The following is a 24,508-nucleotide window of genomic DNA, read 5'->3' on the forward strand; positions in this document are numbered from 1 at the left end:
GCAGATTGCACCCCGCAGGCCGGATCTCCAGCCTAACTGACCTGGTCTCGCCTTGGAAGCACGTGAAACTGCCGCGTTTCACAGCCAGAATGACGCCAACACTTCTTCGCTGTGGCCCCTGAGGGGAGGGGGCAGGGGCTGCCTCGCCTGAGCCCCAGGACGCCACGTCCCCTCCCGCCGTCTCCGCCCACCAGACGGCTCGGGCCGGAACCGGACCTCACGCACAGACGCCCTTGGGTCCCAGGGCCAGGTCCCCAGCTCGGGGTCCCCAGTCGAAGGGGACCAGGCCAGGTGTTCGCGACCCCAGCTCCTCCGCCCCAGACCCAGGCCGCTGGCCCTGGCAGTGGGTGCTCACCCTCGAGCTGTGGAGGAGGAGCGCGCCCCCTCGGGGGTCAGCACCAGGTAGGTTGGGTGTCACCGGGGCAGGGCGGCGGGGGGGGGGGCGGCAAGGGGCGGGGACATCTGGGAGCCGGGGCGGGACCGGGAGTGAGGCCCGCGGGCGGGCGGCTGGCGGGGCCGGTCCGGCTGGGATCGGGGCGTGGCCAGGCTCCGCCCACCCCGCCCGCGCACCTTGCTCGAGCCCCGCCCGCCGCTGTCGCCTCCGCCGTCCTCCGCTGGTCTCTGGCGGAGGATGGGTCAGCGCAGAGCGCGGGTGAGCGCAGCGGGGCCGGCCTGAGCCCGGACCTGGCCAGGCCAGCATGGAGGCACCGCAAGCCCTGGCCGCCAGGCCGCCGAGCGGGTAAGCGGGGAAGGCGGGCCGCGCTGTAGCCGCGCTGTCGCGTCCTGCTTGCGGGGCCCCGTGACTGGCGGCTCTGGAGCTGAGGGCAGCGTCCTTCCGCCCCCGGGCTCCTCCGGGTCTGGCTTGGGCGGTGGCCGGGTGCAGTCCTGAGGTCGGGCGCCTGAGGTCGGGCGCGGGCCCGTGCCTTGCGTTCCACTCGTACTCACCCCGCAGGGTCCTTCCTCCCTGCCATCCGCACCCAGCCGGGCGCAGAGCGGCCTCCCCTGGGAGCACCGGGCTGTGCCCACCCGAGCTCGCGTGAGGGGCCGAGTCCTGCGCTCCCGAGCGCCCTGCCCACGGGTCGGGTGGAGACAGCAGCTCCCTCGGCTGTTGCACCCCGTCCTCTGGGCCTCTGCCCCCACGTGCACAAAAGGACCCACCTTACACTCAGCAGAAAGGTCAGTGCTTCGGATAATCTTGAAGCTCAGTGAGAAGTGTTGTTCTAAAAAAAGATTTTTTTTGCAGTACACTTAGTTGTGGTTATGTAATTGTTTTTGAACAAATAACACCCCCCACCACCACCACCACCAAAGTAGATAAATGTGGGAAATCCTTCCAGGGTAACCGGCATCCTAAAACAACGGGGAATGGGAAGTAGAATCGCTTGGCCATCTGCGGCTGTCCTAGGCGACTGGATGCGCCTACCTGGGTTATTTTGTCACTGTCACCTTATACATAAATGTGGAGAAGAGAGCATTTAAGGGGCAGCAGAACTGTCCCACCAGTGTCCAAACCCGTGCAGGAGTCTGACTATGGAAGTGAAACCACGCTGTGTCCCCAGAAGGGGAAGCCAGGAGCAACCCTGAGCGTCCCCGCAGGCCCAGGGCTGAGCAGGGACCGGACGCGGTACTGGCCAGCCTCCAGCTCTTCCTTCACACGTTTCTACAGCACCTGACTTGCTTGTCTCTGTCCTAGAAATCCAGGCGCACCTTTCTTAACTTCTGCTACTCACAGTGATTTGATCATTTGTGAATATTTTGAATGAAGGAGGACCAAGAAAAAAGATCAAAGTGCTTATATTTTTCAGAAAAGAATCTTGAGTTTGATCATGGGTATCATCTGTGTCAAAGTCTGAGGAAAGTGACGGTGTCAAGTTTTGAGTATTTTACATTGTTTAAGTGTATCGCTTGCCCAGCATTAGGGGCAGAAGGATCCTGACATGTCTGGGACATTACTGGGGGAGCAATTTTGTTGGTTTGTCACTGAAATTACTCTCTCTTCTCTGTGCCTTGAAAATAAAGCAGTGTTTGCAATGTTCCTGAGGGAAATTTGTTTTCTGTCTGGTGCCCTGGAGATCGGTGGTAAAATCAAACTCTCTCTAAACTGTCCTTTGGCCATACGAAAAGCAACTAATGTGATGACCGTGTTATTGTTGCTCTTGTCTGAAACCAGGAGTCATTCTTGTGTTGCATACACAGGCCAGCATGGAAATGGTGAACACCTGGGAGGTTGAGTATTATTCAAAAAGCCCTTATTAGCCTGCATGGTGGTGCATGCTTGTAATCTCAGTACTCTAGGAGGCTGAGTCAGGAGGATTGCCGCCTTGAATAACTTAGTGACTTAGTGAGACTATCTCAAAAGAAGAAATAAAAAAGAGGACTTTCTTAAAGATTACTGAAGGGACAGATAGGTTGGGGAATATACATTTACTGATTATAGTTCTGACTAGATTATTAACAAATAGTTATCAGTTATCTTTGTTAGGAGCACAGATACCCATTTTCCTTGGATTGAAAAGTTGAAACTGACAGTTTTTATTAGTAACTTCTTTGTTAAACAGTGACTTAATGACTAACAACTATGTGGGGAAAGTGTCCTTTTAGGAAGGAGGCTGTGTGCAGAAACTCACAAGTAGACTTGGTGTGTTGTTAGGGAACTTTAGAGCTCAGTTTTGAATAGTTTTAAATGTAATAATTAACAGACTATTCTAGAATACAAATAAAGGTAAACCGGTTTTTGGAGAAGTCTAAAATACACTCACGTCCTCCATTATCTGTTCATTGCTGGTTTAGCTGTTGAGCGTCATAGGATCCATCTCCACAGTCGGTTGTTCAGGAATCAGAGTGATTATTTTGACATTGCATTTTCAGTGGGAAATAGAAAGGCAGGGATCCTGCAGAATGGCTATTCTTTATTTATTTTCTAGGGAGGAAACATGATTTGTGTAGAATAGCTGAGTGTGGGTGGTTTGGTCAAAGGCAGTGCACCAGAGTCGTCTGGAAATCCTTGGCTTCGTGCAGGTAGAGCTGATGCTCCTCTCTGCGTGCATTTCTGTTTGACCAAGTTAGAAGCACACAGAGTGATTGCAAACAATAATCAAAGTGGGCAACTTGAGCTACTTCACTTCGGTCAACAGCCAACAGGACCTCAAGGAAGAGCGCCTGCTTTTTGTGACAGTCCCAGGCCGTGGCAGTTCACACTGCACGCCACACCCTCTGAGCAGGCGACATACGGAAATGACAGCACACACCTGTCGTCAGAGAATGTGTTTACATCCTTTCAAAAGAGAGCCTGTATAATATTTATGTTACGTTACACTTTTACCACTAATATGAGCTTTTTTGTGTGTGGTATGTGGGATTGAACTTGTGACTTTGCACTGAACTACATCCCAGCCCTTTAAAATTTTTCTTTTTTAATTTCATAACTGGGTTTTGCTAAGTCCTTTAGGTGGGACTCAGATTTGCAGTCCTCCTGCCCCAGTCTCCCCTAAGGCATGCGCTACCACGCTCAGCTCGGCAATGCTTATTTAAAAGATGTTACTTCTCCGCCAATCCCTGTGTTGGCCGTTCATTTAACAATGTCCAAGTTAGGGACAATGAATTTCTCAATATACAGTGGAGAGTATGCCTTGGAATTTTATTCTTCTGCAGTAAATTTTTATTAGTAAGAGGAGCTGAACATTTCTCAGTCACAATATCAAATAATTGTGGAACATTTCGTGATCTCTCAGCTGGATCAGGTTCGATTACAGTGCTGTGTAGAGATATTTGTAAAACCTTGGGTCGTTCCTGGCTGTGAGACTCCAGTCTGCAAGCCTTCCTGTGTTTTTCTGCCTCAAGACCTTGTCTCATGTCAGGCAGAGCAGATCTTATTGGGTGGCACTGTGACCCTGGACGGGGAACCCATACACCACAGTCTCAATCCTGTGGCCTCTTTAATCTGGACCTGCGAAATGCAGTCACAACTGTGTGTGGTCAAAATGCGCTTCTTTCATTAAGAAAACCATGATTATAGGCTATATCCATCACCGTATATCTAGTTTATGTTTCCAGGCCTTTTGTTAGGAAATTTATGATTACATTTGATTTTGTGGTTGATTGAAAGTTTTATAAAAAGGGAGCAGAGATACTTGAGATGAAGGTAGTGTTCAGTTCAAGGATGAGTACATTTGCTTCCTGTTTAGCCTTGAGCGAAGTCAAAGCACTGAAGGGAGAGCTGGTGTATTTACTATGTGCTGTTCCCTGCTCTCTCATGCTTCCCTGTCCGTTTCTCTGCAGCCCCTGAGATCTTGTGAGCCCATTAATCTCAGTGATTATTTCAGTGACTGGTGATTTGATGGTTCAGGCCCCACCGAAAGCTCTTACTCTGCCTCATCTTTGTACTTCTTCTTTACTTAAAACACATAGCATTGCCTTATATTATTAGCATAGATAGCTTTATTAATATCGTGTCTTTTTGCCTGTTTACGAGTGTCATTTATTTCAGTGGACAAGAGATCTCCGTTCTCACCCGTTCCCACTTTGTGCCTTTTCTGTCCCACTTCAGCCGTGGTCTCCGGAATTCTCTGTGCTGTCGAGCACCCAGTCTGTGGGTAGCATGGTCTTGTACTAATTTCCCTTCATGTCCCATACTTATTTTTCACTTGACTCTTCCTGGAATTGAATTAAATTATTCTTATGTATGCTGTCTGTGGTTTCAGGATTTTTTGTTTGTTTGTTTTACGTTTTTTGTTTTTCCTATAGTCTTGGGGATTGAATCCAGGAATTTTGCACTGAGCTACACTTATATCCCCAGCCCTTGCTTATTTTTTTATTTGGAATCAGAGTCTCGCTAAATTGCAATCCTCCTGCCTCAGCCTCCCAGAGTGCTGGGAGTACAGGTGTGAGCCTCTATACCCAGCTCAGTTCCTTTGTACAAAGCTAATGATGGCAGCTACTTGCAAGGCCTGACGCTCACTGTCCTAGACCAGAGCATGCCACCTGCACCTGTCTTGAGCATTTCCATGTGCTCCCGAGGCCCCCTGCAGGGATCTGCAGTGGAGAGGTTCCCCAACGACTGCTGCTGGGCCAGGGCCTGTCTTCCCAGGCCAAGGCCAAGTAGAGGAAATTTTCCAGCCAGAAACCTTGCTACTAAAACAACAAGGAGAAAGCCTATAAAATCACCGTCAGAATCTGTTTTACTTGGGCAGCAGATCAGGAGATTCCCAGGCTACAAATGGTTCCTCACACATTCTCTGTGGATCCACTTCCCGCCTCCACCAAACAAAGGGTTTTTTTTATTTTACTGGAGATTGAACCCAGGGCCTTTGCACTCTCTGTGCCAGTCCTGAGCATGGAGAGTGTGGCCTCTTCACCCTGCCCTGTGCCCAGCACAGTGCCAGTCTTCAGAGCAGGTGCCCCCCCCTGCACCTCGGGGCCAGAGTGACATCCAGAGGAGACCCCAGTGATGGGGCTGCCGGGCCTGTCTGACTGTTGCACACCACATGCTGACACATATTGCTTTCTGGGCGACTGCTGTCCACACCGTCCCCACACTGCCTGCTCCTAGTGCACCGTGCACACGGAAGAGTATCCATAGCTCCAGGCCGGGGAGCTGCTCCTGGGAAAGCCCGCCCCCCCCCTCCCTGCACAAGGATCTGGTCTCAGATGAGCCCTGGTGTCTGCAGAGCCCCTCATGGCCACAGCTCCATGGCTCGGTGCGGCCTTCGGGCGGGAGAACTGGAGGAGAGAGATGCCAGCCAGCAGCTCGGCAGTGACGGCCGATCTGAGCGGGGCTCAGCAGTGGATTGCTTAATCAAAGCTACGGTGGATGAGCTTGGTTGACAGCCAGCCGTGTGTGCATGTGTGTACTCACTTCCACTGCTTGGCAAGACAGTAGGTTCCCAGACCAATTCTGGCAGTGATTTTCCGGACCGAACGATTTGGGAGTGTGTTGAAAAGTAGTCTTGGGCAGGTGTGGTAACTCAGCAGCACTGTACGCCTGTGTTCAGGTGGGTAACTTTGTAATCTCTAAATGGAGCTCTGTGTTCTTTTCTGCTACAACCCTACTAATTAAGAGCAAACCCACCAACAGTCAGTGCACACACCATGAAGTTGGAAAGAGACTGGTTGGCTGCGGCCAGAATCCAGACAGATGCCTGTCCGGAGAGGCCTTGCCAAGCCCCGCTCCATCTCGCCTGCCCACCCCTCTTGTCGCCAGGGAGGACCAGACAGCCCTGGTCCTCAGGGGCCCTGAGCCTCTGGCCCTCCTGCGCGGCGCCCAGGTCCCTTGCCCGTCACGGTGGCTAGCAGTGCCCCGCAGGCTCTGGCTCTTGCCACCTCACCTACTTGATTTAAGAGGTGTTCACTGAGGCCTGAAGCCGGGGGTTTTCTCAGGCAGAGGCCCGGCAGTGCTGTCACGTGCCCCTTCTCGGACGCGTCCGCCTGGCCTCCGTGGGATGAAGCGATCAGAGGCAGCGGCAGCGCTCTGAGCGGAGTTGGGGAGATTGCCCCGCATCCGGGGAAGTAAAGCAGACGCGCGTGGATACCGGGCTGACCTCAGCTGAGGCAGTATTTCAGTTGCGAATATTTCCTTATTATCTGTCAAACTATTTTCACTTCACATGATATTTTCTTCTTCTGGAGTGAGGATTTTTTATCGTAAGTTTTCTAGGAAGTTAAAGCGAAGACATTCTTCACAAGGACTTGCCTCATGCTGAGTCTGAGTCCTTCGGGGCCCTGGTGTTTCCTGGTGGCAGGGATGGCCTGGCCTAGTGGGACGGCAGGCCCTGGAGGCGGCTCCTCACGGGCCCTCTGAGGCGGGCAGGCCGAGCGCTGTGCCTGGTGTTGCAGGTTAGACCCTCCTGCGCGTCTCCAGTACTCCCTGAGGAGAGGCCCCAGCTGGCGTCCCAAGCCCCTGGGCCGCGCCTGGCCCAGCCTGTGATTCTGGGCCCCTGGAGTTTCTCAGCAGCCTTGTTAAGGAAGCAGCTTGCTCCCAGGCCGCTGCGCCTCCCGCTCCTGCGGCGCCTGTGTGCTCCTCCTCAGTGCACGCTGCAGTGTTTTCAGGACGCCCCGCCCGACGCTCTTCTGCTGGACTCTGCTTTGTTGAAGGAATTCCACTTCCACGGTGTGTGGTGGTCACGAACCAACCATCTCAGCCTTGCTGAGCACAGCTAAGCGTCTCTGCACTCACGGGACAGGAGGCGTGACGCCCAGGCTCCCCAACGCCAGCCAGAGGCGCCGCCCCGCTCCTGGCTCCGGCGCAGAGAAGCACGGCAAAGCCCCCTATGCTGGGTACTGCTGCGCTGAATGAAGGCACAGAGCGCTCTGCGCCCGGAAGTGGGCGTTCTGGGAGCCCAGATGCACACAGTGGCCTGTTGTGTGGAAATTCCCGGAGCTGAGTGTGGCGCTGAGGGCCTGTTAACAGCCCTTCCCTGCAGCCAGGCCCAGGCACCAGGTCTGCTCCACAGCTGGGCCTTGAGCACTTCTGTCCTTTGGCAGGGGCTGCCGGGCAGGGCACAGCAGAGCTCTGGGGCTGGCGCTGCCTCGATGTGCCCGGGGCTGCTTGGGACCCTGGGCTCCATGGTCTGGGTTGGATCAGACAGAACACTCAGAAGAGTCAAATTCAGAGGACAAAAGGCTTATTTTGGCTCACAGTTTCAGAGATTTCAGTCCATGGTTCCTCGACTCTGTTTTTGCAGTACTGGGTCTCTGCACTGAGCTACATCCTCGGGCATTTTTATTTATTTATGTTTGTTTATTTATTTTTATTTTTTATTTTTTGGTACCGGGGATCGAAAGTTTATTTATTTTTAAGACAATGTCTGGCTAAGTTGCTCGGTTGCCCCGGCTGGCCTTTAACTTGTGATCTTCCTGCCTCAGCCTCCTCTGGGATTACAGGTAAGTGCTGCCATGCCTGGCGTGGCCCTTTATCTTAATGTTGGTCCTAGTCGAGGTGTCTGCATAGTGACCCCCTAGGAAAATGATACATTTGAAATGTTTTCTTGTTGTTGACTTTGCATTTTCTGAGTTCTAACAGCTGGGTTTAATGCTGAGCCCCCACAGGGAGGGGGCACCCTGCAGTAGTTTATAAAACCCTTTTGCTGAGATGGGGCAGTGTTGTTAAAATGCTACCTGTTAGTTGGCATGCAGATGTGTTGTCACTTGTTTTAAACATGCGAAAGCTGTATTTAATATTTTTTGTAGTACTGGAAATTGAACCCAGGGCCTTTTCACTGAGCTACATCCCAAGCCCTGTTTTTCATTTTACATTTTGGGACAGGGTCTCACTGTGTTGCCCATCCTCCTGCCTCAGTCTCCCCCAGTGCTGGGATCACAGGTGTGGGCCACCGTGCCCGCCCGGTGATAGATGATTTCAAAGAAGGTGACTTTTGTGAGAGTTTGCCTGTGTCCCTCCTTCTGTCAGAGGACTTGGGGTCCGTCCCGGCTTGTGTGGCCCTGCTGGCTGGCAGTGGGCAGCGGCGGGGCTCTGTGGAGCCAGCCGGCGGTGACCTCTGCCCCTGACCCTGGCCACCTCATCACGCTTCAGTCTGCCCTGTGTCCAGACCCAGGGCCCCACCTCCCAGTGCTGCTGGCCAGGCCAGACGCCTGCCTGTCGGGCCTGGGGGCTTTTGGAGGAGGATCAGTGTCTTCCCCGAAACCTGGGCTACACAAAATCATTGTGTGATGCTCTTTGCCCATGAAAATCAGTGTTAAGAAGTAGGCACCTGAGCTTTTGGACAGTCAGTAGTTTGTCACAGCTGTCCTGTCAGCAGCTCTACAGGCTCTTGGGGATAAACAATACGGGACGATTTCCTCAGAAAGTACTGTTTGAAGCTGGGTGTCATGGCACATGTCAGTAGTTCCAGGACTCTGGAGGCTGAGGCAGGAGGATTGCAATTTCAAGTCCAGCCAACTTAGTGACTTAGTGACTTAGTAAAACCCTGTTTTAAAATTAAAAATGGGAAATAAAATGCTGGGGATATAGCTCAGGGATAAGAACTTGACTTCATCCTTATTACAGAAAAAAAAAAAAAACACTGGGGTTGGGGATTTAGCTTGGTGGTTCTGCCACCTGCCACACAAGGTCCCAAGCTCAATCCCCAGTACCACAAAAAAAGAGAAAAAAAGTGCTGTTTGGATATCAGATAAAATAGCGAGCAAGCCTGCAGATCTGCTGGGAAACGTGCTGTGGATGGGCTGCAGTGTAGATGCTAGTCCAAGAGGCTGGCCCGCCTCTGCCTCCTGGCCCCTCATGTCCAGAGGGCTGGGGTGGTGTCCTCCCCACCGCAGGGCTGTCCTCATTCATGTGCCTCGCAGTCAGATGTGCAGAGACGGAGTGCTGGCTTGGGTTTGGGCTCGGACCTCGGCCGGGCCACGTGTAACTGTGTCCACACACCGGTTGCTATGTTCCACACCCTCAGCTGTGAGGCTGGGGCTCCGTTCACACACCGCATCCTCAGGAAGTGTTTGTCCGTCTCTCAGAACAGGCCCAGCGCATCAGAAGTCATTGACCGAATGTGGGTCTGTTAGGTTCACGCTGAACAGAGGCTGGGAAAGCATTGGTTGGTTTCCTGCTGCACTTTGCAGTGTGCCGGCTTGTTCAGTGCAGGTTTCTGTGGCAGCAGTGGAAACAGTTGCTTATTCCAAGCATGCAGCCTCTGAGTGTGCACTGGTATTTTAATTTCAGCATGATACTCGGGACACTGAGGCAGGGATCCCCACAGCTAAGACACAAGCCCTGGCTGCCATGCAGGAGGTGGAGATGTCTGTAACCTGTTCTGCCGACTGCTTGGCACCCAGCGACGCCTTCTCCTGCAGAGTGCTGGACAGTGATGTAGTCCATCCTCCAGGTGTGAATGGGGAGCACCGTTATGTCCGGAATGGTGGTGCTGTAGGAAAGCAGCTGGTGGTTTTAGCAGTTTCTTTTCGCAGCAGAATGCTGCCCCATTGTCTCCCACACTCCCTGTGTTTGGAGCCTAAAATCCCTCCATTCCTAATTGATGGCATTTGGAGGCGGGGCCGCAGGAGGGACTAGGGTTGGTGAGGTCATGGGGGAGCCTTAGAGAGGCCAGGGGTGGCAGGGTGGCTTTGTCTGTCTGTGTGGTGGGCAGAGGCTGCTCCTGAGATAATTCACTGATGCAAGGTGGGAGAGAGGAGGAAGGGAGCCTGAGGAGAAAGCGGAGATGGCTCGCTCACAACAAAAGGGCTTGGCTTTGCGCCTGCAGTGGGGTGAGCAGGATGGGGTGGGGGTGGCTGCTGTCCCAGGTGACCGGGCCTGGAGGCTGCACACAGAGCAGCCCCTGGCCAGGGTCTCAGCACGGTCTGGGCAACTGAAGTCCCCGCTGCTGTGTCCCCTTCTCTGTCCCTGGGTGGAGCTGAAGCCAGCCTCTACAGGAGTCGGTGGGCCTCTCATCACAGCCAGGTCCTCACCGTCCAGGCAGCTGGGCCGGGGATGCTGCCTATGGCCTCCCGTGCTGCCCAGGGACTTGGGAATGCCCTGCCCCGAGCACCGTGCTGGGGCAGACCCGGAGACCGTGGCTTGTCTTGGGCCCTCCTCTCGGCCTGCCCAGCCTCACAGCCATGCACCTTGGGCCTACCTGGTGCACACCGTTGGCACCTTGGAGGAACCTGAGGGCGGACAAGGCTGGCACTGGGCGGGGCGGGGCGGGGCAGAGGGCGGAGGAGGGAGCCTTGCGTCACATGCTGGGATGCGTGGGTTGGGACCCCGGCCCTGGTGTCCGCCACCGAAGACAAGGTGCTGCTTGAGGGCAGCCTGTTTTGCTGGGACTCAGACCGTCTCCGCCCTTGTGGGTGCTGGATGACAGGGCTGGTGGCGAGAGGCCCTGTCTCACGGAAAGTTACCCATGTGTGTGGTCTTCAGCTTGCAAATGCCCAACCTCTGGCCTGTCCTCTAGATTTCGTGGCAGCCTTACGGCCCTGCACGTGGGCATTTCTTCCTCTGCTTCCCAGAGCTTGGGCCCTCATGGCCTTTCTCACACCCGCGTGCCCCAGGGTGCCCAGGGCCAGGCGTGCTGGTGGCCAGGACAGCGCTTCCCCGCTCCACTCCTGCTCAGCAGTGAACCCTCTCGGGCCCAAGGAGCAGGTGGCCTCCTGACCGCCTGGCCCGACCACGAGGGCGCTGGGTGGGGACATCAGTGGCAGTTACCCCCGTGTGTGACCCGTGTGAGGTTGGGCTGCTCCCACAGAACTGTGCACTGGTGTAATTGCCAGCGCCCCACCCTGCTTGGGTGTAATGGGACAATGAAGACTCCGCCTTCAGGCCAAGGCCCTAAATAAACACCCAGTGCACGTTCTGTCCCGGGTTATTAACCAGGCCCAGACCTCGACATTTCAAAGTTGCCCAGCACCTGGGCTCAGCTCATCCCTGGGAGTCCCGATGGGCCAACTGAGCCCGCAGCTTCTCAGAGACTCGGTGCCTGGCCCAGGTGGCTGCAATGCCCCCCACCCATCCACTGCTGCGGGGTGGGTCACACAGATGCGGGTCTGCTCAGGGAGCCACCCGGATTGTGTTTAGTCTGAAAGAACACTGCAAAGAAACACCTTCCAGGAGCATGTGTCTCAACAGCCTTCACATGGCCGAGCCATGCTGCCAGGACAAGTGCAGCCCACCAGGCACAAGGTAGCTTCCTGTGTCCAGCGTCAGGCGGTTGGTCAGCAGGCACCGAGCTGGATACAGAGCCTTTTCTGGGGTTGGCGGCGAGATAAAAACTGTCAGGGCCATGTGTTTAGCTGTTTTCCTAAAGAGTTTTTGTCTGGAAAAAAGTCTTCCTGAATTATTTATCAAAAGATCAGTTCCCCAAAATGAATGTAATTATTATGCATTGCAAATTTATACTAATAAAAACTTTAAAAAAGAAATCCCCAGCTTACATCTGACAGCTACACTGTAAAGAAGAAAGGAAGGCATGAGACAGTTATCTTGTGTAAAATAATGCATCGGTTAAAAAACCAAAGCAAAACAAAGAGAACAGGATTATTTTTAAAATATCGATTGTCCTGTTCCATTCCATCTTCCATCTTAAGATGAACCCTTAATTAGAGCTGTGGGTGTAGGATTGTCTGAATTGTTTTGTCCCCTCTTCCCACGTTGTGACAGAGGTTCAGATAGAAATGACCCTTCTGTCGTGTATCTTATCAGTCTATTAAATCTTTAAATGAGCGTGCCTTAAAATTCACTCGTGTGGACCTAGAACACTTCCGCCCAACCCAGCCCGTCACGTGAAGCAGGGCAGCTCTGAGCAAGGGACTTCGAACAGGGCAGCCACCGCAGGGTGCAGTGTCAGGGATCCCAGGAGAGGAGCCGCTGGTGCTGGCGGGGTGGCGCCCCATCGGTCGGGTTTATATGACTCTCCGCCCTCCTGACACGGGCCCGCCTGCCTTTAGTGGTCGGAGGAGAGCGAGGCGGTATGAGGAGTAGGTGTCTGCCTTCTGCAGGTGTGCAGCTCTGAGGCCCACTGGAATTGAGGCACAGGGCTTGTGCAACGGATTCTTAGGCTCTGCGGTGCCTCTTACATGCGGGAGGTGCAGGACAGGGAAAAGGGATGCGGCTGGGGAGCCAGGGGCGTGACCTGGGCCTCGCAGTCGCCAGCACCTCCTAAGTGCTTTGCCAGGTGGCTCCTGACCCTGGCACACATTGTCTGCGACAGTCCCAACGGACAGGCTGAGGACACCACACATTTTAGGAGTGTCCAGGCTGCCTCGGTGTCATGAGTCAGTACAGTGTTCCCCTCTCACGGTCACTGTGGCTTTGAGGAGGAGTCAGAAGTCGCGCAGTGCCAGACCTGGTGAGTAAGGTGGACGAGGATGCAGCGCCGTGGCTTTATGAGCTGCCTTTCCCTGGGGTGGTACTGGGCAGCAGCCTTCACCAGGATTTTGGTCCCACCTTATAAAGACCCTCAGGAAAGAGGACCCCAGAACTGCTTCAGAAAGTGGCAAGGACAGTGGGATAAATGTGCTTGAAGGGAGGTGAGGATTTTGAGGGGGATTCATGGAAATGGGTCTTTTATTATAATAAATTTTTAAAATGTAAACATCCACCATATATTTTGATCACACTTTGCTTTTTTTGGTTGTTTTTTGTTTTTTTGGTACTGGGGATCAAACTCAGGACCTTGTGGTTTTGCCACTGAGCTAATCCCTGGTTCTTTACCACACTTTGTAAATGCAAAGTAGGCAAATATTAAACCTCTATTTAGACAAAGTTAAGACTGAAGTAGCCACCGCCTAATGGGAAGCCCAGGCGGACAGACAGAGAGACGTAGATTAAACCACAAGAACACGGCCTAAGCCAGCGCTGCCCAGGTGGAAGCTATATTTGATGTCTGTGGATTCCACTTATGGATTACATTTCTCTTGGTGTTCCATCTTGGGATGAGATTCTCCTTAAAGAGCTTCTTCTCCTTCTTCGGCGTGGTTGCAGAGGTCTGCTCAGTTCCCAGTCTACTCGCTGTGCATAACAGGTGTGTAAGCTGTGAGTGCAGCGCGGTGTGTTAGATGCAGACCTGTGGTGTCCACACAGCGAGGCTGTGAGGCCTCCACTCCCGCTGTGGGCCGGGTGCTGAGTGCGCAGTGCAGGCCGCTCTGTGTGGGGCCTGCGGCCTGGCTCCTCCACACTCGCGGTGTCAGTTCTGATCCAGATTGCTCTGCTCCTGGCCTCTCTGCTTCTGGCTGAGCGAGATCCACTGCCTGGTCCATCCCTCTCCAGAGCTGACGCCCTCTGCGGCTTCTGGGCAGAGCTTAGAGGAGCTGCAAGGAGCTGTGGACAGGACTGAGGCGTGGACCCGCCGGTCCTCCCCTGCCTGTCCTGGGTGCCCAGGCCCTGGGCCTCTGAGGTCGGTTCCTCGTTTCCACAGCTGACTGGGTCCAGGGAGGTTTCCCTCTGACACCTGGCATTGGGAGGTGCGGGCAACAAAGTCAGCTCGGCTCAATGCCGTTTCCTGGGCTCCCGATTCAGCAGCTTCTGTTTTGTGTCCTTGCTGCCTGTACTTAAGCAGTGCTTGCTCTGAATGATGCAGTCAAGAATACAATGTCAGCACAGGCTGGCTCTCAGCCTCTTCTGCAGGCCCACAGTGAGCAGCCACTGTCAGAAGAGTCCTTTACTCTGCTCAGTGGATGCCTTGAGATGACCAGAGCAGCGGGCCAGGTGGATTCCCAGAGAAGTGGAGAGTGATTTCGGGGGCCCGCAGGCCACCAGCAGCTCCCAGGCTGCAAGCACTGTGCTCGTTTCTTCTCTCTCCCTCTGAGTGTGTGTCTTTTCTCTTGAGCTCTTTGAGGTCAGAGCCCAGGGTCTGTCCTTCCCTCTGTGCCTGCTCCTCCCGCTACCCAGTAAGGATGGACGGGTTTCCATGACCGCTGCCACCTCGGCCTGTCCGGTGTGCCTGACTGGTGTCAGAGTCCTGGTCCTTCCCCTTGCTCCACGCACTGGGCTAGGGTGGCTTCACAGTAAGACCCACACGCCAGTGAACTAATGAGAAGCACTGCGGAGCCTGGCTGGCCCGGGTCTCCCCTTGGGTGCGGTGCACAGCCACATCCCCTGTCTGACCCGCCACACTCCCCAGCTGGCGTGCTCTGGTCCCTGCGAGGATGCTGTCCTGCCCCTGCTGCCCCTGTCCTGTCCCCAGGTGACCGGCTTACCTCCCTCTGTCACTGGTTCTCCCCTGTCCTCCCACTCACACCCCAGCATCTGACAGGAGAGGGACACAGACCCGCAAGGGGAGGCCGTCAGGGCACGGGGAATCCTGAAGGTTCAAGCAAGGTGGTGGCAGTGCTGCAGGGCTCCGGGACCTTATAGAGCAGGTGCCGCGACTGCGCCTTCAGTGGTCTCTCCGCGTCCGTGGACGCACTGACCATGCGCATGCGCAGTGTGCATCTTGCTTACAGGGATGCGGCCGCCAGGCTGCTGCTCTTTCCGACACCTCCTCACCCAGGGCTCTGTCTGTGTCCCCGCTTTGGTCACTGCCGCTGTCCTCTGCACCATCTGCTCTCCCCAGGCCCTGGAGCTGAGCCAGTGGGCCCTGCGGTTAACGAGAGCCGTGAACCAGGCCCCAAAGGACCGAGCAAGGAGGAATATCAACCGGGCGAGACAGCAGAGCTGTTGTCCTGGCTTCGGGAGGGCTGGGCTGGCGGGACCCCATCATCTCCGTGGTGGCTGTGATGGAACACGGACATAGTTAGCACCTGGCCCGCATGGTGAGCGCTCGGGATGGACGGTCCTGCTCACTGCCGCGGGGTCCACGCTGCAGCGTGCAGGGCCTGTGTCAGGGCTCCAGGCTGAGGACACCTCACCCGCAGCGCACGGATTCAGGGGTGAGGGCTGGATGCCCGCAGGCCCCGCTGCCGGTCCTGGGCGAGTGGCCGGGTGAGGACACAGGCGTCAGAGAGCCAGGCTTATCCAGTGGCGAGAGACCTGCATGGACTCTGCACTGAGCCCGGGCGCCCTGCCTGGGAGCTCAGTGGCTCCGCTCCTGGGAATGGACCTCACAGCAGCCGGCAGGCACCCTCAGCGGCCCAGGGCTGCCCGGACTCTCCCTCGGGCCCAGTCCGTGGGCTGTCTTTCTTCACAAAGGGAAACAGTAAGTTTTGGTCCCCAGTGACTGCTTCGTATTATTCAGAAGAGAGTAAAGCTCACAGCCTTCCCCAGCTCCTTAGGACCAGTATTTAACCATTCCTATGAAATGTAACCTCCGGGCTGAGCATTCCTAAAGCCAAGTTTTGGGTTTTGAGCATTTTGGATTTTGGATTTTCAGATCAGGGATGTTCATCTATTAAAGGCATACAGATATTTTAATTTTGAACGAGGTATGGTGGTGCACACCTATAATCCTAGCCCTCTGGGAGGCTGAGGCAGGAGGATTGCCAGTTCAAGCCCAGCCTGGGCAACTTAACAACTTAGCAAGACCCTGTCTCAAAATTTAAAATATATGAAAAGGCCAGGGACATAGCTCAATGTGAAAGCCCTGAGTTCCATCCCTGGTATCAAAACAAAGAATTACACAAAAAATACAATTATTTCACATTCCAAAAGCCTCAGAGACCTAAGACACATGTGTTCCCAGGCATTTTGGGGTGGGGGGGTGGGGAGCCCGGACCACCCTGTGGTGTCTGGAACTGAAGCCAGGGGAGCCGGTGGCCTGGTGTGTCCCCTGCCTCCTCCCATCCCGAGTCCCCGTGGCTAGTGCCTGTCTCCCCTCCCTCTGGGAAGGACCTGCTCCCAGCCTCCAGAAACCCCAGGTCACAGTTCTGTTCTGCCCTTGCCAAAGCATTTTCTACTTCTCCCCACCATGTCAGGCCCAGGAGTCACTCAGAATGCACTCACATGAGGAACACAGTTCTCTCTGGTTGCTCCCAGGAAATTTTTCCTTGTCTTGACTTCACGCACTTGGGTTATGATGTCCAAGACTGGGGGGTGTCTCTGTATGCGCTCTCTAGGGGATCTGCTGGACCTCGTTTTTGATTCTGAATGAAATCATTCTTCACTGCTCTGTACAGCGACACATGAAATAACGCCATGCACTGTCTCTGACGGGCAGATGCTGTCATGTCCCAGGCAGGGTTAACACCCAGCTCCTCAAACATTGCTCCTTCTTGTCTCTTTCCCTCTTTAAATCACTGGTATGCATTTTCAGTACCCGAAACTTAGATTCATTCGGGGGATTGACCCGTGTATTGGTGAACTTCTTGGATCTGTGGGTTTTTGCCTCCTGCCAGATAAGGAAGTTTTCTGCCATTACCTCCCTCGGTGTGAGTCCATGTTTTGGGCACAGTGTTCACTGTCCTTGTGCAGATTTGCTGCGCGTTAGCGCCAAGACACGCAGCTGCCCCTTCTCATCTTGCTGTCCCCTCCCTCATCGCTTGATCCTCTTCACGTTTGAGAAAGGTCTATCTCCTTATCTCCTGTTACCTATCTTTTAAATAACATTTCCTATTACCTATCTTCTATTTTGTTCTTTATTTATAATTTGGGTTTCTCATATAAGAGCAACCATGTGATATTTAAGCTTGTGCATCTGATTTATTTCACTGAACATGATGGTCTCAAGATGCATCCATTTTCCTACAAAGGACTCCAGTTTATCCTTCTTAATGGCAGGTAGTGCTCCATTGTGTGTAAATACCACACTTTCTTTATCCATTCATCAGTCGATGGACATTTAGGCTGCTTCCAAGATTTAGCTGGTAGGAGTTGTGCTGCTCTAAACATGGGTGTGCATGGTTCACTGTAATTTGTTGTCTTTAAGTCTTGAGAAGGAAGGGGACTCCTGAGCGGAGTGGAATTTCTCATGTGAGTCTGAGGGATCTCCACGTTGGCCTCCATAGAGGTTGCACTGCGTTACATCCCCCCAGCAGTGTGGAAGGCCCCCGTCCTGCAGCTGCTAGTCCTGCACTCCTTCTCCTCCTTTCTCTCTGGGGCCCCACCCATGTGGAACCCCACCTCTGACCCTGACCAGGAGCCCCAATCTGCACCCTGTCTGTCTTTCCTCTTTGTGATATGCAGGTCGGGTGACTCCGCGGCTTGTGTTTACGCTCAGTGTGCCTGCTGTGAAGCCATCCTATGCATCCCTATTCCAGTTGTGTCTGTCCCCTCTTCCTCTTCAGGCTATACTTGAGGGTTTCTCCAGGAGCTCTCGCTGTCCAGGCCCTGGCCTTCTGCCAGACTTCGGGTTGCACCAAGTCCAGGACTGGGGAAAAAAGTAGTAAACTGAGTACCAGTGGTGGTGCTTCGACCTGGTCTTTACAGCGGTCTCAGCTTCCCTGCTACACTTCTCATGGGAGGACTGATGGGTGTGGTGACTCTAGGATGCACTACAGTGAAAGGCACGTTGGCAGGATCTACTCAAAACACTCCCCCCACTTCGTACACGCATCCCATCCTCGCCACTTCCTGCAGCAGCTTCTGGAGTCCTCTTTCCCGAGTGTCTTTACAACCTGTGGTCAAAAATATGGTGACTGCAGCCCAGCGCCATCCAGCAGAAAGGCCACTCATAAAAGGCGACGCTGTGTCCTCGTCCACCTCCTTCACTGGATCTGGCACCGTGTGATTTCCGGCTCTTCCCCAGAGTCAGTGACCAGGAAAGGGAGATGTTTTGAGTCCATTCAGGACATTGAGGAGCCAGGACAGCACAGCTAAAAACCCTCAGGAAAGAGGACTCCGGAGCAGCTGCAGGAAGGGACAAGGACGTGGATGAGTGTGTTCACAGTGAGGGGGATTCTGAGGGGGCTTCGTGGCAGTGTGAGCTCCATGAGACAGTGTTTCAGACTTAAGCTTTCGCCGTATTTTTTGATCTTTGACCACTTCCAGTGCTTCTCGTGGCTTTCACACAGCTGCTCTGGGCACCCTGGCCAGACCTTCCAGGGCCTGGGTGGGCGAGGCTGGGCAGGGCGCGTCACTCTTATCCTGGCTGTTCTCTGTGCCCTGCACATCCAGAGGGTGGAACAGGATGCCTGCCACTCAGGCAAGAAACGAGGAGTCGAGCCACAAAGGGGCATGAAGGACCCGAAATGTGGGTCCTTACACCAACAAAGCAGCGTCAGAGGCTCGTACACGTTCCAAGGGCAAGGCAGGCAGGGAAATGGAAAACTATAGAGCCAGGAAAAAGACCAGCAGGCACCAGGGGACCTGGGTAGAAGACTCTGGAGGTACTGAAGCTCATGGCCAGTGTGACCTCGTACAGTGCCTCACGGAAGTGTGCCCATGTTGTCCTGCGAATCACGGGCCTTTAAAAAGCTGAGCCTGAAGTGTGTTCCCAGGCTGGGTATAGGCAGGGCCTGGTAACCTGAGAGTGACAACAGCTGAGCCTCCCCTGGGCCAGGGCCTGGGAGGCCAGCGTTTCCCGGACAGACGCGGGCTGCGTGGGCGCGGAGATCGGACAGCTCGCCAGCGAGGCCACCTGTCAGCGCAGAGCGGAGTGTCCTGGAGCAGCCCACCTCTCCTAGGGCCTGCTGCTCCACTCCTCGCTCACCCACTGGCTTTCAGAAGAGGGAGGAGGGTGCGTGGAATGGAAAGCTCTGCATCCACCGGCTTTGGACTGTCGCAGCCATGCCCAGCGGTGGACGAGGCCCGGAGTGACCCGCGTGGGCAGGGCGCTGCCCACCCCGCGCCCACTGCAGCACCCAGCTAAGCTCGGGTCAGATTCTCCCGCTGGGCGTGGGCGGCGCCCTGAATGTGAATGCAGTGCTTCTAAATTTAGCACCGCCTGGCAGGGAATTTCCGCTGCGCCCCAGGTCAGTGCTGTGTTCTGGGCAGAGTAGGAGCCAAGCTGAGGCCCGGGTGTGTCTGGCATCAGAGGGATCGGGAGTGAACACCGCCCGCCCTAGAGGCACCAGGCGCCTCCCTCACCTCCTGCCCTGGGCGCTGCGACTTCCCAGCATGCTCTGAGTGGCCTGGGGGCCTAGGCTGGCCCTGCTCTCCCAGCTGAGCCGTCTCATCTGTCAGCCTTGCACCTGCTTCCGGTGGTCCCCGGCCTGGTTCTGCAGCAGCCCTGGCAGGCAGGGTAGTTTTGTTCTGTTTCGAGACCTGGGACTGAGCCCAGTGCCTTCCCACTGAGACACATCTCCAGCCCATTTGGTTCTTTTATGGTGAAAACAGGTCTCACAAAGTTGCTCAGGCTGGGCTTGAACTTGCCATTCTCCTGCCTCAGCCTCCCAATGTATTTTTTAAACTCTTTATCTTGGAATGCTATCAGATTTGTAGAAAAGTGACACAATTAAAGAACCCCCATGTGTTCTCCATACAGCCGTGCTGTTAACATGTACATTTGGTCTGTGCCCCGTCCCGTGTGGTCACACTCAATGCATTCACACTCATGGGTGCACACACGCACTCCTCCCTCACAGCCAGAGACTCGCGTCCCTGGTCCCTGACGTCACCCCGCCCAGCTGCCTCTCTGCCCTGCCCTCCTGCACACCATGGTGTTTGTGACTGTTCCCTGGCACCAAGACACCTGGCTTAGTCCTGAGTATATTCACTCACTCCACACAGCCGGGCCAGCTTCTCGGCCTCCTAAATCAACACTTCTCAGACAGGAACATCCAGGAAGGAAGGGAGGAGACCTTTTCCAAGAAAAGCAGATTGAGCAGCTGAATGTGGTGGTGCACACCTGTCATCCCTGCCACTTGGGGGCTGAGGCAGGAGGATCACAAGTTCATGCCCAGCTGGACAGTTCAGCAACTCAGCAAGACCCTGTCTCAAAATAAAAATAAAAAGAGCCAGGGGTGTCGCGCAGAGGGAAGGTCCTACCTGCAATCTCCAGTACGGGGGGAGGGAGCAGCCTTAAAATCAAGTCAAAACACTGGTAGCAGAAAATTCTTTTTTTCTAAAAGTATTGTAATCCAAGATGCCCTGCCTCGTGTGTTAAATCCTCACTGGCCGGGAAAGTAAGCTAGGACTGGTTTCAAGAACCAGGCTGTTGTGTGTGGCCGAGCAGCACCGGGCCTCGGGCCTGCTAGGGTCTCAAGTCCCGCGACGCTGTCTGGCCATGCTGACCCTGCTTCCTACGCTGTTGCTGCCCCCAGCAGGTGTCCAGTCACCCCTGCCTGGCCCTTTGAGCTCTCCCACCTCATCCCGGGCTCAGCCTGCTCCTCGTTCACAGCTGTTTTCCCTAGCGCCTGCCTGTGTCCGCAGTGCGTGGCCATCGACATCCTGCTGCAGCAGGGACAGACACATCGGCCGTTTCTATTCCCGTCCCTCTCCCCCTCATCTCTTGGACCCTTTCCTCCGTTGTGTGTGAAAGCAGAGGCACAGGACGATGGAGCACATGTAGAGACGGCTCAGGGGGAGCTGCCTCGGGCCGGGACAGCAGGGGCCATGAGGAGGGGCCGGGCCGGACCGGCAGGCCGGGTGCTGCCAGGCGGGGGGTAAGAGTGAGGTCCTCGTGTGCAGAGGGAACATGGCTGGCAGAGGCAGCAGGTGCTGGAGGGGAGAAGTGACTGCAAAGAGGACAAACAGGGCAGTCGCTGGGCAAAAGTGGTACTGAGGCCACCTCATGTGGCATAGGACGGGTCCCAGGGCGGGATGAAGAGGCTGAGGCAGGAGGAGCCGGGCCTCCGAGGGGAGCAGCACGGTGGGGAAGGGCATGGGGCGGCTGGTGACAGCCTGAAAATACAAACCCAAGATGGGTTTCCCCAGGCGCTGGCATTCCGAGAGCTCTGAAGTGTCCTCAAGCATTTCAGGAATTGTATTTGAGGATCAGAGGATCAGGCAAGTGAACTATTTTCAAACAAGCAAAATTAGTTCATCTGCCTGGTGAAGCTCAATATCATTTTTAGAACCCTGATTTTCAGGCCAGCTGGGCAGCGTCTCTACAAACATGCAGCAGGGATGTGGGGGCCCAGCTGGTGGGGCCAGGAGGGCTGCAGGCCCTGGCGGGTGCTGGGGCGGGGGTCCCTGATGCCTGCAAGGGCTCCCTGGGAATTGGGGCATCCTGGGGGGTGCAGGTCTCCTCCCTCCCCTCCGCTTCCTCCTCCTCCTCTTTCCTTCTCCTACTGGGGATTGAACCCAGGGGCTTCCCACTAAGCTACACCCTGTCTTCATGCTGAGACAGGGTCCCGCTGAGTTCCCCAGGCTGGCTCCAACTTGCAGCCCTCCTGCTTCGGCCTCTGAGTGCCAGCTGACAGCCCTGTGCCCCCTCCATGCCTGGCTCAGGCTTCTCCTTTGGAAAATGGGAGATTTAGCGAGCAGTGGCAGCGGCACTGCCTGGCGGACCTTTGCAGTGAGCTAGAGTGTGTGCAGAGCCTACAGGACACAGCATGGTGTTTTCGGGAGCTTTGCCGTTGCTCATGTCAGACTTTCCTTCTCTACCTGAGAACGCTGCAGATGTCGGGTGTGAGGCCCAGCGGCAATGCTGGGACACGCGGCGCCCGGGCCGGGTGTGGTGCTAGGAGGTCATTGAGCTCTCCCTGCAGGCACCCGAGCTCGACAGCTCCTGAGGACTGGGGCAGGATTCCGGGAGCTGAGACCCCGAAGTGGCCCTCGGCCTGCGTGCTCCGCAGGTTCGAGTCAGCTCCGCTGGGCTCTGGGGGTCTGGAGTGAATGTGGGTGCCCGACGTGCCTCTTTCCCGTGTGGGCTCAGGAACCTGAATGCTCCTTCTCAGCCTTCCGTGTGAAAGTGCTTTCTCTCCAGTGACAGATGCAGAGGGGTGGTAAACAGCCGTGCGGGGGATGTGCTGGGCCCGATGTGCGTCTCTGGCCTCCTGGGAGTGATTCTCAGTCAGGCTGGTGGTGCTGCACCCGGCGACCGTCCGGAGGTGCCCGTGTCCAGGTCCCGTCTGTAGGGGGAAAGTGGGGCTGCTCGCCCTGAGCAACAGGAGCTCAGGGACCTGCGAGATGGAGCGTTTGGAGCCGGACACCTGTCCTGAGCCGGCCGGCCAAGCGCCCCTGGGTGAGTGGACTCTGTAAAGCGCATCCATGTGCATTCAGGTTCCTGGGGGAGGGTCGTGGCCAGAAGGCAGTACCTGTGCTTCCCCGTCACTGAAGCCGACCGAGACTTACCAGCTGGGCCTGGTAGGGCGCGCCTTTAATCCCAGCATTCTGGGAGGCTGAGGCAGGAGGATCACGAGTTTAAGGCCAGTCTGGACATAGTGAGGCCCTGTGTCAAAAACTAACAAAAGAGTTAGGCATGGTGGTGCACACCTGTAATCCCCACACTGTGGGAGACTGAGGCAGGAGGATCACATTCAAGCCCAGCCTGGGTAACTTAGTGACCTAGGGAGACCCCATATCAGAATAAAAAAGGGCTGGGAATGCATCTCAGCGTGAAGACCCAGGGTTCGGTACCCAGTGTGGAAAACGTTTTGCAGGAAGATTTGAGGAAAGCATGGAGGAAGCAGCCTAAGAAAGGACGGTAGAGAGGCATGGGCAAGTCCCACACGCCCTCCAGAGCCCTCGGGGCCTGCGCCACAGGACGGGACCCAGCACATGTCTCCTGCCAGGGTCAGGCAGCAAGCATGTCCAGCGAGGCTCTCAGCAGCCCGCTCCACCTCCACCCCTGGATGGCTGGGTTCCAGCTGGGCTCACTCAGGACGCACTCGGGGTTAGGACTGCCGGGAAGGCAGGCGTCCCGCAGGGCAGCTCTTCTCTGTCCCACTGGCTGTCACAGTGCTGCAGAAGCCGCAGCCCGCAGCAGCTGAGACCCCCCTAGAGCGCTGCACCCAGCCCTCCCGAGCAAGCTCTTTCTTTGGGATTTTTGAGACAGAGTCTCCCGTGTAGCCCACACTGACCTCCAATTTGAGACAACCCTCCTGCCTCAGCCTCCTGAGTGCTGGGATCACAGGCGCGCAGCCCTGTGCCCAGCAGAGAGCGTTCTGGCCCCAGAGAAGTCCAGTCAGGTCGGTGTGCATGCTCTCTGGTGTCTGATTCCGCCTGTCCGATGTTTCACCCTGTGCCTCACTCACTGTTGAGTGCAGCAGTGTCGGACTGCTCACGGCGGGGACTGGGGAGTCTCACACGTGTGGTGAGTACCAGCTCTGCCCTCCTCACCCTCGGCAGCCTCCTTCCCCTGCTCCTGTGTTCCGACTGTCTTAGAGCCCTCGTAGAAGTAGTCTTGCGGCATTTACTTTTCTGAGTCTGGCCTATTTCACTTGGCTTAATGTTCTCTGGCTTCCTCTGCTTCATCACATTCGATACAAATTCCCTTTTGTTGGCTGAGTAATAGTCCACCATTTGAACCACATATTGTTAATCCATTCATCCCCTGATGGACGGTAAGTTTTGCCCACACCATGGTTATTGTAAACAACACAGCAGCAAACAAAAGTCCCAATACTTCTTTGAAATCCTGATTTCACGTCCTTTGAATAAATATCTGGAAGTGAGATTCCTTTCTGTTTTTTCTCTATTCTGAGGAACCTCTGTGCTGTTTCTTCAGTGACGGCACTATTTTCCAGCTCCGCCAACAGCACCAGGCCTTCCGGCCTCTCCTCCCCTCCCCGGTGCCATCTTTGTCCTCTCGCTGGCAGGAGGCTGGCAGGTGCGCTGTGACATCCCTGTGGTCGCATGGGTCTGCCTCTCCCGGGTGACCAGCGGCAGAGGACATCTGTCCCCGCCCCCGTCCTCCATGGGAAGATGCCTGTCCCTTCCCATCAGTACCTGGCTTGGAGCATCACCAGAGGCAGGTAGGGTTCATTAAGCTGGCCAGGCCCTGACATGGGAATGTCCACCGCTTTCTCGGGACCTGCTTCCTGCTAACTGAGGTACCCAGAAATTCCCACCTACCCCGGAATCCGCCTCTGTACGGAGCAGCATCAAAGCCCTCCAGCAGCGCTCAGACCTGGAAGGAGACCTCGGGCTGTCAGCCTCAGGCTGGGCTTGGTTCCTGCAGAGGAGGAAACAGCCGGTCTACTCCTTAGCCTATCCCGGAACAGCGCCTGTGGGTGGAGTCCAGTCCAGAAGAGCCCCACAGGCCTAGTGCTGGGAGATTCCTCCAGCCAGGTGTTTCTAAGTGAATCAGAGAGGCGGCTTGGCCTCAGGTAAACTCTGTCAGATCCTTGCTGGGAAAGGCCCTTGTGCCTCTCA

The 24,508-nt window shown here is 55.4% G+C and overlaps 1 protein-coding gene across 5 annotated transcripts in view; it reads left to right on the top strand.

Moving 5' to 3' along the window:
• Positions 1-201: 201 nt before the first annotated feature.
• Positions 202-24,508, top strand: part of Cobl (cordon-bleu WH2 repeat protein) — a 163,182-nt gene continuing 138,875 nt past the window's right edge. For 2 of the 5 annotated variants that reach the window (XR_015445412.1, XR_015445413.1), the window contains exon 1: positions 551-739. The gene's annotated coding sequence lies outside the window, so the exon portion shown is untranslated. Of the gene's footprint in view, positions 403-547; positions 740-927; positions 1,177-24,508 lie in introns of those variants that run through there. The other 3 variants (XR_015445416.1, XR_015445414.1, XR_015445415.1) reach the window with 3 other exon arrangements.

Source organism: Heterocephalus glaber, unplaced genomic scaffold, assembly GCF_053883595.1.
Source record: "Heterocephalus glaber isolate CG9 unplaced genomic scaffold, H.glaber_assembly_v1.0 deba00001610, whole genome shotgun sequence".
Classification (NCBI taxonomy): Eukaryota; Metazoa; Chordata; class Mammalia; order Rodentia; family Bathyergidae; genus Heterocephalus; species Heterocephalus glaber.